The 17699-nt window shown below is 34.7% G+C and overlaps 1 protein-coding gene across 9 annotated transcripts in view; it reads right to left on the reverse strand.

Moving 5' to 3' along the window:
• Positions 1-17699, reverse strand: part of LOC106882524 (leucine zipper putative tumor suppressor 2 homolog) — a 193863-nt gene that overhangs the window by 65492 nt on the left and 110672 nt on the right. For 2 of the 9 annotated variants that reach the window (XM_089347425.1, XM_089347426.1), the window contains one exon: positions 10780-10838. The exons of the other annotated variants lie outside the window; for them this stretch is intronic. The gene's annotated coding sequence lies outside the window, so the exon portion shown is untranslated. The remainder of the gene's footprint in view (positions 1-10779; positions 10839-17699) is intronic. 9 annotated transcript variants of the gene reach the window in all.

The raw sequence follows: 17699 nt of genomic DNA on the forward strand, positions 1-17699 counted from the left end.
ATTTGCATAGACACAGTGTGATGTTCTTTTTATTATGTACATTTTTGTGATTGGGATTATTAGATAATTAATGTAATATTTGACAACATAGAGAAATGTTCATAAACTATAAGTAAGAATAAAAATTATGATTTAAAAATTGCTTGTCTTTTTTTTGTTTGTTTTGGTTCTAGAGGGTTTTCATCCTCAGGGTGTTTTGATTTATACTCTATTTCTTATTGGTTGAGACTGTCCCCACCATCATCATACATTGTAGGATGAAAGACAAGGTCAATCCGGACAGGACTGAACACAATTACAAAACAGTTCTGTTTTGCCACACCATTGCTCTATATATTCCTATGTAGCCTGAGAAAGTACTGCAATCAAAACTTAAAATAGGAGACTGATAGAGTAACGAATAAGTAGACATCTGAGTATTTATCGTCTCTTTTACTGAGAATAAAAGATGTAGGAGTTAAGCCACTGATAGACATATAAGAGAAAGAGTAAATGCTTCAACAGTAGCTAGTACAGGAGGCGTAGTTGGTTAGTAAATAAAAATAATAAGGATGATTTCTTACATTGGCAGAAAGTCACAAACCTTTTGAGTTAGGTGTTGTTGATTGATTAAATTAATCCCGGCAATAATTTATTAGCTTGGTACTTATTTTATGAGCCTTGGAGAGATTAAAAGTGAAGTTGATCAGGGTAGGTATTGCAATCAAGTCAGAAAAGCATTTTGTCATTCTATTACTGACCTCTGTCTTAGATTTTTAATAAAAATGATAATTTCTGCTTTTCAAAATCTTCAAAAGACAGGGGTAAATAGAATTTGAGATTTGGTGCATTGCTGCCATTTTTAATAGACAAGGGATGGAAAATAACATTTGTACAATGTGGAAAATAACATTTGAACAATGTGGAAAATAACATTTGAACAATGTGGAAAATAACATTTATACAATGTGGAAAATATCATTTGTACAATGTTGGAAAATAGCATTTATACAAATGTGGAAAATAACACTGGTATAATGTGGAGAGTATTATTTGTTCAGTGTTGAAAATAACCTTTGTACAATGTTGGAAAATATAATTTATGCACTGTGAAAAACATTCCATCAACACTATCCAAAAGAAACTGGTATTAAGTTCACATATCACCCACAGCTTGGGCCTCTAAAGACACAGGCCCCTACAAAAATTGAGTTTACATTATGTAACATGGTGACATGATGTAAGATCACTATTGTTTGTGCCTTATTCAACATTATTCTGAAAGACATCAAAGACCTCATAACATTACATCAGTACTTGGACATATTCCTCCAAGAAATACCAGACAAACCACCACTACCTAAATACATTTCGATAAACAACAACTCTCTGTGCGAGTTGGTTAGGATGTCCCAAAATGAGACATAAAAAGACTATTGCAGGTGGTGATATTAGGCCAGACATGACCTGGACCAATCAATAATGGCTAAAATCTAAATTACACATAAATTATGCATATATGAATTTCTAGTATGATTCCTTCCCACTCCAGTCTAAGATGATACCTATTTCTAAGAGTGAGATGACACTACACAAGTTACATGAGCCTCTCCAGGGTTGCTCAACCTGGTAGTAACAGCAGGCAAAGCTTCCTCAAATCACATGTCCTATCATCTTTTAAAAAGGAAAAGAACATGCTGGACAGTTTAACATCTGAAATAAAAGACAGGGTTTGTCGTAGCTGGGATACCTTTGATTGTATGTTGCTTGATTAGGGCTGATTGTTGTTGTTGGCACTCCGTCGCTTACGACGTCGAGAGTTCCAGTTGATCCGATCAACGGAACAGCCTGCTCGTGAAATTAACGTGCAGGTGGCTGAGCACTCCACAGACATGTGTACCCATAACGTAGTTCTCGGGGATATTCAGCGTGACACAGAGTGTGACAAGGCTGACCCTTTGAATTACAGGCACAACAGAAACAGGAAGTAAGAATGAGAGAAAGTTGTGGTGAAAGAGTACAGCAGGGTTCGCCACCATCCCCTGCTGGAGCCTCGTGGAACTTTAGGTGTTTTTCGCTCAATAAACACTCACAACGCCTGGACTGGGAATCGAAACCGGATCCTATGACCGCAAGACCGCTGCCCTAACCACTGGGCCATTGCGCCTCTACTAGGGCTGATTAAGGACTAAACAACAACATTGATTAACATGTTTGCTAAAATGGACACCACAGTGGCAGATTTGACCTAAAATAAAATAAGAGATTACCATCATGAATTAGTTGTAGTTTCTGGTATCCATAAGTAAACCAGAAACTTTAACAGACAAGTAGTAAACAGAATGGTTTCCTGCTGCTTAAAGAGCAGCTGCTTGCTAAAGCCAGTCTTGCCATTGATAAAAAAAAATGCAAATATGTCTAACAGAAACCTGTGGAGTAACTTCTTACCAAGGCCATTTCTTACTCATTGATAAGTTAAGTGATAACAGCACCACCCAAACCTGCATTTCTGGGGGTTGATAATATGGGGGAATAACAGATAGAGATGAGAGGAGTGACTAATATACATACACACACACACACACACTGAATCTGCAGAAGTGAACAAATAGAGTGACTTGTTGAACTAAAAGTAGATATAGTAAATATAATTTATCTCAAATTTGTCCTTTTCTTTGGTGAACCTAATCTGACCCCTACTGGGAAGTTTTTTTTTTTTTTGTCTAACAAGGACTTAATTTTTTCATTCTTTTTTTTTTTTTTGTTTATATTGTTCCGATGGCAAGATGTTTAATGTTAAGCACAGGAAGTGACTTCATATAAAAGAGACATAGAGGTGTACACACCCAGATACATTCCACACAAATACATACAAGTAAACATGAAATACAAATAACACTCGCAAAACTACAAATAAAAATATCTGTTTCTTAGCATTCATGTGATGGATATGTATTATTTTGAGAACTGTAGATTCATTATATAGTAGTTGTTTAGCTCCAGTTAACTATTACAAAGTAAAGCTATGATTAGAGGTATTCTAGCTGTGAGCATACAGTATTTTTAGTTTGTATTGGATTACATTATCCAATGTGTCCTTTTTTAAGATGAAAGAGTGTGAGTAGAGGATGATTTAGTCACTATTTCTAGCAGGTCGAGTGGCAACATTGAGTTTCCATCTGTGACTTGTATATATAAGTAGCAATAGCAGGTGTTGCTTGTGTTCATATCTTATATATATATAAATAAATTACGATTAAAAATCATTCTAAGTTTCTTTCCACCCCTAATCTGATTTTCTTTATGACTGATCATGATCATACGAAAGATCTGTGTCTCGTGATGATGCCAAGAAATAAACAAAAAAACAAAAAAAAAATGGTACATTGAAGAACACTGAGTTGAAAACTGAGGAAAATTTACATTATCAATCTAATTTGGAATGTAAATAACACGTGGAAGAGGAAAACAGTAGTGTGAAAAATAATTAACATCTGCATGCACACACACACACACACACACATATATATATATATATATATATATATCATCATCATCGTTTAACGTCCGCTTTCCATGCTAGCATGGGTTGGACGATTTGACTGAGGACTGGTGAAACCGGATGGCAACACCTGATTGACCGTTGACTGAACACTATTCAATTTTTTTTCTCCGTGTTTTTCTCCTTGTCTCCGTATTCTTTCTGTTGAAGAGCGTAGCTCGAAACGTCAAAGACTTTCCGTATTCCCGAACGTCATACTAATATATACTTTTGTTATTTACACCACCTGTCCTCGTCTGTTGTTATTATTTGTATATTCTCCCATATATATATATATATATATATATATATATAAGTACTATGAATGAAACTCTTGGTTCTTAAGTCACTAACTTTTACTGATTATATATGTGTATATGTATCATCATCATCATTTAATGTCCATTGTCCATGCTGGCATGGGTTAGACGGTTTGACCAGGGCTGGTAAGCTGGAAGGCTGTACCAGACTCCAGTCTGATTTAGCATGGTTTCTGTGGCTGGCTGCCCTTCCTAACACTAACCACTCCAAGAGTGTAATTGCCACTGGTATGGGTACCATTTGCATGAAACCAATATCTGCTATGACTATGGTTTTACTTGGCTTGATGGGTCTTCTCAAGCATGGCATAATGCCAAAGGTCTCGGTCATTCGTATATATAAATCCAAATAGAGGGAGTGGAGCAGGTCAGATCCTTTAATGTTATAATTTATTCAATGAGGGGTACTCAGCTAGTTACTCATTAGGCCAAAGATATCTTAATTACATCAAGATTACATTGCCATTAAGAAATCCAAAGATATAATTTCAAATTATATCTTCGGTAAGTTAACTTGGGATTCCTTAATGACAATGTAACTTTCATATAATTAAGATATCTTTGGCCTAATGAGTAGCTAGCTGAGTACCTGCACCATTAAGTAATTATTACATCAGAGATTCTGCTAGAAAAGAAACATGTAGCCTGGATTTTACCTGCTCTACTCCCTCAATTTGGATTTTTGCTCACATCCATAGCAACTCAAATTGCTAATCATGAGCTATAAAAGAATTTTTTCAGCTTATCAAACTCTGATATGGGAAAAGCCTACAAGCTTTGACACAATCAAATTATTGTTGTTCCTGAATGTTGTTTTCTATATCTACCATGGATGGCTTGAAGCTTACAAACTTCCAACACTTAGATCCTTGGATCTTATAATGACACACACACACACATATATATACAGGGTGTCCACAAAGTCTGGGTACATGGAGTAAATAAAAGCATAACATAAACAATTAAATATAAGAAATAATAATTTCTTAAAGTATGCGTTAATCCTCATGTACCCAGACTTTGTGGACACCCTGTATATATAAATAAAGAAGAGCTGATCACTGAAAGTGGATGGTACCTGCAGAAGAGGGAGACCCAGGAAGACATGGGATGAAGTGGTAAGGACCAATTTCAGGATGTAGGGCCTCATGGAGGAAATAACAATGGACCAAGATGTCTGGCGATATGAGGTTCTTGAGAAGACCTGGCTACGTCAGCGAAACTTGAGTTCTAGAAGCGCTGTGTCCCACCCACATTTAACAAGAAAACTTCTCACACACCCTCCCACAACAAACCAAACTACATCTCTTTACTTCTTCACATTTCCACGTCATGCACTATGCTTACTTCCCACTCCCCAATCCTGTCTTCTTGGACCCCTCTCACTATATCATTGCTATCTGTCACTCCCCCCCACTTCTGTGTTCCACCCATACATAACAAGAAAACTTTTCACACACCCTATCCCAACAAACCAATCTACATCTCTTCCTGACATTTCCTCCTTCATGTAATATGCCTACCTCTCACTCCCCAATCCTGTCTTCACGGGGGGGGGGGCCCTGTTTTCTCTGTATCACTGATATCCAGCAGCTCCCCCCCCACTCTATATACCCAGGTTTTCACCACTCACTTCTCTCCCCACTCTCTAATCACACTTCTGCAATATCCTGCCACTTGTATTATGACCTTCAAACCTCAAGGCACTTGCAACCATCTATATCACTCTCTTTTTTTACTCAAACATCCCATTTATATTCCGATCCCTATCCCTCGTGAGTATGCCCAGCACTTTGCCACCATCTCTATCCTGCTGTCTCCCAATCTCTCTCTCTCTCTCTCCTTCTCCTGCACTTCCTTCAGGTTGGGTAAACATGTATCTCCTTTGCAGCAGCCTCATTTTCTAAATGTTTGGAAAACTGACCCTAGCTAACTGAATGCTTCTAGTATACATCGGCATTAAAGAATAAACCTTATGAAATATACTGAAGACTACCAAGACAAAATTTTGAATAAATACAGGACACTATTAGCTTGCCTGAGTTCCAGCATCTTCTAGTACATAGAAGGATGTGAATATTTTGACTTAGCCATCTCTCAATTAAGCTTTGCTAGATACTTTCTAGCTTCTAGGTGACAAAAACCAAGAAAATCATTGAATGAATTTTCCATAGAGTTGGAGAAGCTACAGAAGAATTACAATTTCAATCGTAGTGTGAAGTGTGGTGATGAGGCAATGCATAATGCATTCAATTGTTGGCATAACTTATGCAGAATGCAAAATTATATTCACTCTAATTAAGGCACTACAGGGAATGAATAGACAGAGAGTTTCGACAGTATCATGTGGAGGACTATCAGTTTGGATCTTAGATCATGTATCTTTCTGAGAAACATTGGGAATTGGTGCTTCCTGAGGTATTACACACTTTAAAATCACTGCTGTATACAACAACAAATACTACACACTATGAAGTTTTTCTTATCAACACGCCTCTTCCCATGGAAATCAGCTGCCCTCCTGCCTAATGACTCTTAGACTAGTACTCCTAAGGAAGTTCATGAGGAACATCAAGCACAGACCATTTGTAGATAAGTTGAACTCTTTGACAATAATCCAGCTTATGAAATTATCAGGTATTTTGATGGATGGGAGTCTACTGTTCCTGTTTGTGACTTGGCTCCTTGTCCTGATGCCCAGACGATTACCACCATTTCTATTATCTTGTATTGTTTAATTTTTTCAGCCATTTGACTGTGGCCATGTTGGGGCATTGCCTTGAAGGGTTTTAGTTGAACAAATCAACTCCAGTGCTTATTTTTTTAAAGCCTAGTACTAATTCTATTGATCTCTTTTGCCAAACCACTAAGTTACGGGGACATAAACAAACCAACACCAGTTATCAAGTGATGGTGGGCAAATACAAAGACACCCATCCTCCACAACACACACACACAGATATGGTGATCTTTGATCAACTCCTGCTTACCAAATCACAATGCTTTGATCAACCTAGGGCTATAGAAGAAGGAACTTGCCCTTGGTGCCATACATGGAACTGAACCTGAAACCATGTGGTTGAGAAGTGAACATCTTAACCATACAGCCATATATATGTGCATGTGTGGAAGCATGTGGCTTACTGGTTGGGGTGCTGAACTCATCATTGTAAGATTGTGGTTTCAGTTCCTTAATCAAGCAACACATTGTTCCAGTCCTCTTAGCTAGCAAAAGTGGGTAATCTTGTGATGGACTGGCGTCCTGTCCAGGGAAGAATATATGCACCATGGAAATCAGCACTATGAGTCTATAACGACTTGGAAAGGATCTTTATCCAATACACACACACAGAAATAAAAAGGAAAAGTGCCTGCCGGCCAGCCAGTTGGTTCTATTCTACTCAGTTCATAATTTGGTGATATTCAGTAGGATTCTTACATTTAAGAATTAAATCTTTAAACTAGCAAATAGTACCCTCTCCAACTACCTCCAAAAGAGTAATGTGTAAATTTTGGAAAAGTTGTAATCCACTAGTTGTAGCCTAATTTGGCAACCCTGATACACATATTAACAGAAAGAAGAAAACTGATTCAATGACCATTTGAACCTGCACAGTTGCTGATGCCAAGAAACTTAACAGCTCCCATGGTAAATTTGCCAGCAATTTTGGAATTTAGCCACCTACTTTAATCATTTTTTTTTGTTTATAATCACTTTTAGGTATTAGTATTGGTAGTGGTGGTGGTGGTGGTGGTAGTAGTAGTAGTGATGGTAAGAACAGTAGCAGCACAGACTCTGCAAGAGATAGATGGGCAAGGGTGATAGTAATAGTCATGGCTTGAGTTGCATGAGTAGTAAAACTACATGAAATAACAGAAATAGTAGTAGTAGTAGCAGTAACTGCAGCAGCTGTTGCAGATTGGGCAATACTTACAAAGGGTAGCTCTATCATGTTTTGAGAGAATGAGGGAGTGAGTGAGAGAGAGAGGGGTGGTGGTGAGAGAGAGAGAGAGAGAGAGTGTGTGTGTGTGTGTACGTGTGCATAGGTGGTGGTGGTGGCAGGTAGCACTCTTGTTAATTTCATCAGTAACATATGTGTGTGGGTGGTAACCACAACCCTACAGAAGGCAACCTCAAGCAAAAAAACACCCACAACTAAGAGCAGTAGTAGAATGAATAATGAAGACCAGTGCTTGTGGTAGAAGTCCCCCTCACCTTCTCGGTGAAGAGACAAAGGTCATTAGAAAAGTGTTTACTTTTGAGGGAGTAATTTACTTTAACTCAAGTACTAAGATATCTTAATGATGTTAATAGACGAAGCAAGGTCAATGTCATGCTGACAGACATCGCCCAACCCTTTCCATTTAGGTCATTAGGTCATTCCAAAGTTAGTTCCACCAGCCACCACCACACACCTGTCTTACCCCCAACCCTGCCTCCAACCAATAAATTAATCAAAGAAATGAAATAGTAGAAACAAATGGCATGGTGGGGGTGTTTATGAACAATGCAACACTTCTAAGGTTTTTTTTTGTTTTTTTTTTTCTTTCAGATATCTCACTTCATTAGTAGTATTTCCAGTGCCAAATTCTTGCTCTTCAACCATTGCATGCAGATTGGAGACAAATATAAGGATTATAATGCAGATCTGCCAAGTTTGGTTAGACCAATTAAAATAAGGTAAAAAAGAAAAAAAAAAAACGAAAAAAAAACAACAACAAAAACACGTTTTACTATTTAAAACTTTGGACCATTCAATTTGTGATTTTTATCTCGTTAGTTTGATTATAGAAGACTGATATAATATCTTGAAATTGCAAAACATTTATTCTCTAAATACAAGATTTCTTAGATTGCTTTCCAAACTCGGAATGAACAGAGAATTTTAATGATTCAGAAAAGATTGCTCAAGTAAGATAAACAGTTAATACCTAATTACTAACAAATAAAAAGCTGGGTACTTGGCAAATACTCTGAAAACATTTCAATGGCTCAGTGCATTAAGCTGAAAACAGTAACACAGCTCCATTCAATTAACTGAAGCCTTTCTTTCTCTCTAAACAGAACCCTGTTACTATCTAAGAAAGGAAATCATCATTGCCTTACATTGTTAAAGATCTTAGATAGGAAAAGAAAAGCATATCTTTCCATTTACAGGAAGAAGGAAAAAAATTATCTGACATTGTTTGGCAATGGTTTATGGTTAATAATAAAAACAGAATCAGTAAATGATATATGGTAAATAGGCAATTCCATTATTCTTGATAAAATTCCATTCATATCAGAACAGTACAAGGGACTTTTGGAATTTAGACAGAAGTTCCACAAGTACATAACTGATCTACTCAATTAGTGAAATGGATGTTGATATATTTAAAGCAACAAGCAAAGACATTTTACTTATTCAAAATTGCAGCTATAGTGAAAAGTATCAATCATTATCATAATGACCAACTCGGGCAAGAAAAGCAAGGGAGACAACCCAGGAATTTTAATTGAATAGAATACAGTTAAGAGCGAATCTGTTCATTGATAGTATTGTGACAACTCTAGACATGTTTCAATCTTTTGTATGCATTCAGCCTTGCCATTGAAATTTAATCTTCTGAAGTTGTTTATTGACTTGCATCAATTGAGCATGGTTTATGGTAGACCTGAATGTCCACTTTGCAATGATATGTATTGTAATGATCTGCTTTTAGTGTCTGTATTGCAGACTGAATCTGCAATCTGAATCACTTTATCTATGAATCAATCATCTTCAGGATGAAAAGGATGAGTCAACTCTGGCAAGACTGCACTAAGACTCAAGATGTCTTTCACACAGTAATATTTTTATAATCTTTGTTTCCTGTCCTCACTGAATGATTTTTACATGAATTATTGAATCAATATTTCAACAGTTTTTTTTTCTACAACTAGCAACCATTTGAATGTCAAGTGGAAGTGGTACCTATTGTTAGATAGCAAAACTGAGGATACACAGTACTTTACCTAAGAGGCCATATCAGTTTGAATGCTATATAAAGTTTATAATGATTTTCAATAGTCATAAACCACAAATTTGGGAGAGAGAATTAATCAATAAAATAGAACCCGGTACTTAAGTACTTCAACTTGGAAGGATGACAACAAAGTTATACCTGCTGCAATTTGAAATCAGAATGTAAATAGTCATAACTAACTACAACAAAGTGTTTTATCCAATTCTGCTTATCAACCACCCTTTCAAATGATAAACTTTTATCAACTTTTATTTGTTTCAGTCATTGAACTGTGGCCATGCTGGGATACTGCCTTGAAGGATTTTAGTTGAATAAATCAGTTCCACTACTTAAGTTTAGCATTTATTCTATTGGCTTCTTTTGCTGAACCACTAAGTTACTGGGACATAAACAAATCAACACTGTCAAGTGGTGGTAGTAGGGACGCATAAGCACATATACATGATGGGCTGTCATACAGTTTCTATGGTCCAAGGCTATGGTAGAAAACATTTGCCCAAGGTGCCATGCAGTGGGACTGAACCTGAAACTAAATGGTTGCAAAGCAAGCTTTTAAGCCATACCTGTACTGATAATGATAATAATCGTAAGAAAATAAGACAAGGAAATGCACAAAGTCTTTAACCCTTTTGTTACCGACCTGGCTGAAACCAGCTCTGGCTCTGTATTATAAATGTCTTGTTTTCACAAGTTTTGAATTAAAATCTTTCACCAAAGCTTAGTCACAATTTATGTTCCTAACACTAGTTTATTGATAACTAAGTTATTTTACTAAATTCTTTGTTATATTTCAAATAATTGAAAGAAACAAAGAGCATCTCAAAATAAATACGGTAACGAAAGGGTTAAACAATTGTAAATAACACTAATTTTTATCATTTTCAATTCCTTAGTGTTTCTAAACATAACAGAATCTGAAAAATTTTCGTTCACCTTTCCTAAATATTTGGTACTGAGTTTTATAGTTAGTTCTTATCAGGACTGAAATTTATCTGAACAAAAAACAAAAAATAAACATATTTTCAAAAGTGATATCATATATTCTCCAACAAAATACTAACAAACATTAGTATACATTTCTATTTCCTCAATTTATGACATGTGGCAATTAAACCAGACTTCTTCCTTCCTCTTACATTTCGTTTTCAGGAAGTTAGAGGTACAATGGTTATGAATGTTATTTCTATTGTAGTACAAGAAAGAAATATTAGAAATATACTGAAATTTCATCTTTTAATAATAAGTATCTAATTTCTTACACTGAAACAGTAGGGGTTGTAAACATTTATACACATACACACAATATATTTTATCTTTTATCTTTTACTTGTTTCAGTCATATTAGACTGTGGCCATGCTGGGGCACCGTCTGGAAGAATTTTTAGTCAAGTGAATCAACCTCAATACTTATTCTTTATTAAGCCTGGTATTTATTTTACTGGTCACTGGTCTTTCAGTTTCTGTCTCCCAAATCCACTCATAAGGCTTTGATCAGCCTGAGGCAGAAGTAGAAGACACTTGCCCAAGGTGCTATGCAGTGACACTGAACCTGCAACCATGTGGTTGGGAAGCAAGCTTCTTACTACACAGTCACAACTGTGCCTACACACACACACACACACACAAACAAACAGGACAGTCATAACTGGAATTCTTTTGATCATTGTCAAGCAGTTTAAAAGCCCCCAACAAAGTTTCAACTTATTACAGTTGCTCAGCACTTTAACCATGTGAAAATAACTCTGCAGCTGTAAGAAAGCCTCTAGACCAGTTCTCAACCATTTCTAACCTATGGATCCTTTCAATCTCTATTTTATTTGGGTGGAGTCTCATAGACATATCATTGCTTTAAAAAATTCTATTATATTTTTATAATTAAATATTATTAGGAATTATATTAAAATTTTTGTTAAAATAGTTTGTGTATTGTTGAAGAATAATCAATTTATTGCACATAAATTTTAACAAAATCTTGTATTGACTCCAGTTGAGAGCCACTCCTCGCTTGCTTTACTAGAAATAACAGCCAAATTCCTTCAGACAAAAGAGAGTGAGAGAGAAAAAGAACAGCCAGTATAATCCTATATAAACAAAATGATGAGATGGTCATGGCTGAACGCCTTTCAAGAAAGCATATATGAACAAGGCCCATCTGAATCCAACAGATACTTACAGTGTTGCTAAGGACTATCATTTTTCATTATGCCCACAGGATATAATTATCTGTTTAGATTTGTGACTATACAAAAGAGACGATGGAGAGAGAGGGGGGGGGGAGAAAGAGATCAAAAGAGACAGCTATCAACAATAGGCAATATCATTACAGTGTTCTTTAATCTGATACTTTCCATGTGAAGGAATTTCTTTTAACTATAGATACATCTGAATTTTTTTTATTCATTTATCTGTTCTTGGATGAAGCCACAGCATACCGTTTTCTGGCTTATCACTGGCTGTGAAAGAATATTTGCTTTTAATTTTTTAATGTATATACACTATCAATTACAGCTATTAGTGAAGCTAATATAGGAGAGGAAACATTACAAGCAACTTGAGGTAATGAATCAATAACGAAGCTGGTGAAGATGAGCATGCACAAGGCTGATACAAATGGAGAAAGCAATTTGTAATTGTTGCAAGATGTAAGGTCAAACAAGTTGCAATGAGAGTATCTGGAAAATAACAGATATTACTATGTAGTGCATGTGGATCTAGAAATATTTATTGACAGACAGCAAGTCTATAGTCTGAAGGATACAACGTCTTTAGAGAGCTGTTTGTAACTCATCATGTCTGTTTTGGAATGGTTTCTAAAGTTGGATACCCTTCCCAATGCCAACCACTTTAAAGTCACTGTCAATACTATTCTTGTCAAAGAATAATAAGTTTGAACTCCATGAAATGTGTCGAGTAATCTTTCAATTTAATGTAAAGTTGTTTTACCAACCACATGGTCTCGGGTTCAGTCCCACTGCGTGGCACCTTGGGCAAGTGTCTTCTACTATAGCCTCGGGCCAACCAAAGCCTTGTGAGTGGATTTGGTAGACAGAAACTGAAAGAAGCCCGTCGTATATATATATATATATATATATATATATATATATCTGTGTGTGTGTGTGCGTGTGTGTGTGTGTGTGTGTGTGTGTGTGTGTGTGTATATGTTTGTGTGTCTGTGTTTGTCCCCCCAACATCGCTTGACAACTGACGCTGGTCCCCGTAACTTAGCGGTTCGGCAAAAGAAACTGATAGAATAAGTACTAGGCTTACAAAGAATAAGTCCTGGGGTCGATTTGATTCGACTAAAGGCGGTGCTCCAGCATGGCCGCAGTCAAATGACTGAAACAAGTAAAAGAGTAAAAGAGAGAGTATGAAGTGAAAAGCAAGGACTCAATATCTTAGTGAAAAATGAATGAGTGTACTAACATAAAAAAGAAAAAAAAAAAAGAGAGTTTTGAAAGACTGCTTAGGAATTGAGATCTTGATACATAGCTTTAAACCTGTGATGGACAGCAAGAGAAACAAATTGATGAGAATCTACCTGAGTGGTTTATTACAAAAAATAGACTTATTCCATTACCTATGACTTAAATCATTATCTAAACTGGTGTCTAGGAATGAGGCAGGGTTGCTAGATAAAGTTTAAGAAATTATTTAGTGTCTGCTGATGATGTAAGGACTTTTTTGCTGAAGGAATGGTTAACAACAACTTGCATATCGAGCTGGCAGAATCGTTAGCACGCTGGGCGAAATGCTTAGCGGTATTTCGTCTGCCGTTACGTTCTGAGTTCAAATTCCGCCGAGGTCGACTTTGCCTTTCATCCTTTCAGGGTCGATAAATTAAGTACCAGTTACGCACTGGGATCAATGTAATCGACTTAATCCGTTCATCTGTCCTTGTTTGTTCCCTCTATGTTTAGCCCCTTGTGGGCAATAAAGAAATAACAACTTGCATATCTCAGAATATGCATGGCAGAGAAACACGGATGGTTGATTTAGATGGCATGCAATGAATAACTTGAGAGAAAGAAGAATAAAAAGTTTGATACATTTGTTGTACAATATGAACCTGAAATGAGTGAGAAGTCGAGTTCAAATTAGGAGAAATACCTAGGTATATAAGCATTTAATAGCGTTTGATATAATGATATGTTTTATGGGTTACGAATACTTAACGAGTTGATAGCTATATACAGAATTATACTAACGAATGCCTTAGATAAAATACAGCAACACTGAGATATATTGGAAATTTATTCAACATACACACATAAACACATGAAAATATAGATGTGATGATGATAACTTTTAAACTGCTTAAAAAATTGTTTTTGATAACAGATAAATGTTTTATTAAAAGTAGGAAAAAGTTAAATAGGATATCATAAATATAAGAGCTTATGCAATAAAATAACTTTAAGTGCATTAAATATTTTATTATAGGTATATTTACTGAAGTTGAATAAATATAGTTATTGACAATTACAATTGTGTTTTTATCATTTAGCTTCAAATTGAAAATGTATTCATCAGTTATTGTTAGTTAAAAACGTACTGCAATACGTTTTGCTGTTATAATAAAGATGACTACTACTACCACTACTGCTATTTAATTTTTTTTTTGATTATATTTGGAATATATCATACAGTTCATATTTCTCACAGGTAATTACCAGAAAATAGTGCGTGTATATAAGTGTATGGTATACATGTGTATGTGTGTGTGTGCAATAATGGTGTTGCACATGCATATAGTTTCAATATGCTGAATTTCTGATTCAATTTGATTCCTACATGATAGACTTTCAGAAGGACAAGAACAACACAACATTACATTACTTTGTTCACTCAATGACTGCAGAAACTACACCTTTGAACATACATACACATACATATGTACATATAAGTCTGTGTGTATGTGTGTGTGTGTGTGTATAAAGATGTGAATTAAAACTGAAAATTTGTAAAGATAACTTGCAATTTTTTTTAATGTTCTTCGGAGAACAATACTCAGCTCAATAAATGTTTTGTTCCAGCCACCTTGTGCATGAAAGGGAATATTTTTATTCCTCGTTATTCAGCAGATTGCGCTACATTTTACTGAAGTTTATTAAAATTTTCAACATGTTAAAGAGATATTTCTTTCCCTTCAATAGGATGAGAAGTTATCATAGATTTTTTTATCCCCATCGGCAGGACATTAGCTTTTGCAAGCTAACGATTAAACGTCAATTTAACTGCTTTCAACAATGAACTCTCCCACTTTGTGAGTGGTAGTATGACTGAATGGTTAAACAATTTGTTTCACAATTAAAAAGTGCAAGGTTTAATTCCATTGTCTTTTGCCATTTCCTAGAACTGCCTCAAGCTTTTTGAGTCAAACTGAGTGGATGGAAACTGTTTGGAAGGAAACCTGACAGATGGATTATAGCCATAATCTAAAGTTACAGATTTGTCAAAGATCGTGTCATATTGAGTCTACTTGAGGATAATGTTAATGGTACATGTGTATCATTAGGTGCAGGCATGGCTGTGTGGTTAAGAAGCTTGTTTGCAGCCATGTAGTTTCAGGTTCAGTCCTACTGAGTGGCACCTTGGGCAAGTATTTTCTACTATACCCCCAGGTTGACCAATGCTTTCTGAGTGAATTTGGCAGATGGAAACTATGTGGAAACCTGTCATTTATGCACGAGTGTGTGTGTGCTGGTGGCATGTAAAAAGCACCCACTAGACTCTTGGATTGGTTGGCGTTAGGAAGGGCATCCAGCCATAGAAACCATGCCAAATTAGATTGGTATCTGGGGCAGCTCCCCAGCTCACCAGTTTTCAGTTAAACCGTCTAACTCATGCCAGTATGGAAAATGGATGTTAAACGACGATGACAATGTGTGTGTTTGTTTTTGTCTGTCTTCTCCATCTCCTGATAACCAATGCTGGTTTGTTTACATCCCTGTAAAACTTAGAGGTTTGGCAAAAGTGATTGATTGAATAAGGACCCAGACTTGAAGAAAATGCAAGTACTGGTGGTAGTGGTGGGGAGGGTTGATCCATTTCACTAAACCCTTCAAGGTGGTACCCCAGCACGGCCAAAGTTCAATGACTGAAAGAAGCAAAAAGTAAAAGGTGTATGTGGAATATGCAGTCCCTTAAATGCCTATTAATTGCCAAGTTGTTCAAATAACTGAATCCTCATAATTGAAAATGAAGAATATTCATCATTTATATGCTATACCGCAATACCTATCCAGCAAGACCACTTACAGCTTGGTGGTCTAAACCAGTGAGAATTAAATGTCTGTGTCTATGCTACCAGTAAAGTATATTACTAGTCAGTGGTGAGACATGAACCACACACCTTCTTGTTGGTAGTCTGTTATACGATCAACAAGGCTAGCTTTGATAGCAAGGAGAAACAGATGTAAACAAAACAGGTTCTTATATGATAATAATGATTTAAACTTGATAAAATTACTTCAAAGAATTAAGCTGAAAGCAAACATATAAACTTACATACATTATTTGCTTGACCTGCTAATATAGAAGTGAAATCTTTCCTTAAATAAATTACTTCTGTCCTAAATCTGGGAACCATATGTTACAAATCTAAATCTATAGGCTAAAGAATTTGAACACGATGTACATATGCTAGCATTAAGTACTTGCATACAATCTTTTATCAGCAACATGCCTTTATTTATATGTATGTGTATATATATATATATATATATATATATATATATATATATATATATATATATATATATATATGTATGTATATATGTGTGTATATATATATATATTTATATGTATGTGTATATATATAAATGTATGTATGTATGTGTGTATATATATATATGTCTGTGTATATATATATATGTATATACACATATATATGCATGTGTGTATCTATATATATATATATATATATAATAATATTATTAGGGACAAAATCCAAAATTACAGGTAAAAAACTCAATTAAAATCAATTTATAAAAAATTAAATTGAGCCTTATAGATAAAGTATATATAAAATATATATAGTTTTAGGGAAAATAACCAATTTTCAAGAACTCATCGATGAAAATCCACTATCACATATAGAAAAATTAATAATTAAAAGCACAATAAATGAGTATAATATAAAGTAAAGTAAATATCATAAGATAAATATAATAAAAAGATTACACGTGTTTCATAACCAATTTTCAAATAGAAAAGAAATTTAAATCGATTAAAATCAATTGAAATTATCTAAAATAAGTTCTATTCAAAAATATAGCTACTCGTCAGATCGTAAGTAGAACAATAATTAGATATATATCTCAACCAACAATAAGTACCAAATGAATTAATATGATATACTTATTATATAAAGATAGAAAAATTATTTAAAAAATATCATAATATCAAAATAATAACCATTCAATAATCATCTCTTCATCCATAATAATAACATGTATATTATATACAAAAAACATCTTACCTAAATTATCATTGTTTTAAATTATCATTGTTTTAAATACAAGTTGAACGAAGTTTAAGTTTAAAATAATAATGAAGATAAAATTAGTACATATTTAACCGGTGTAATAGTTAAAGCTATACTATTTAAAGCTAAAGACGTTTATTTAATTATGATTAAAGATCAATTGAATAATAGAAAAATACAAGATTATTTATTTCTACAAACGTAATAATAAAAAATATGAATGAAAAAATTATGAATGGAAAAAATTATGAATGAAAAAATTAGGAAAGAAAAAATTATTAAGAATAAAAGGTTAAACTTTATATATATATACAAAGTTTTGATTTAAAAAAAACTTTAACGATATTATAAACTATAAAGATTAATA

This window comes from Octopus bimaculoides, chromosome 2 (genome assembly GCF_046866305.1).
Source record: "Octopus bimaculoides isolate indiv1 chromosome 2, ASM4686630v1, whole genome shotgun sequence".
In the NCBI taxonomy this organism is placed as follows: domain Eukaryota; kingdom Metazoa; phylum Mollusca; class Cephalopoda; order Octopoda; family Octopodidae; genus Octopus; species Octopus bimaculoides.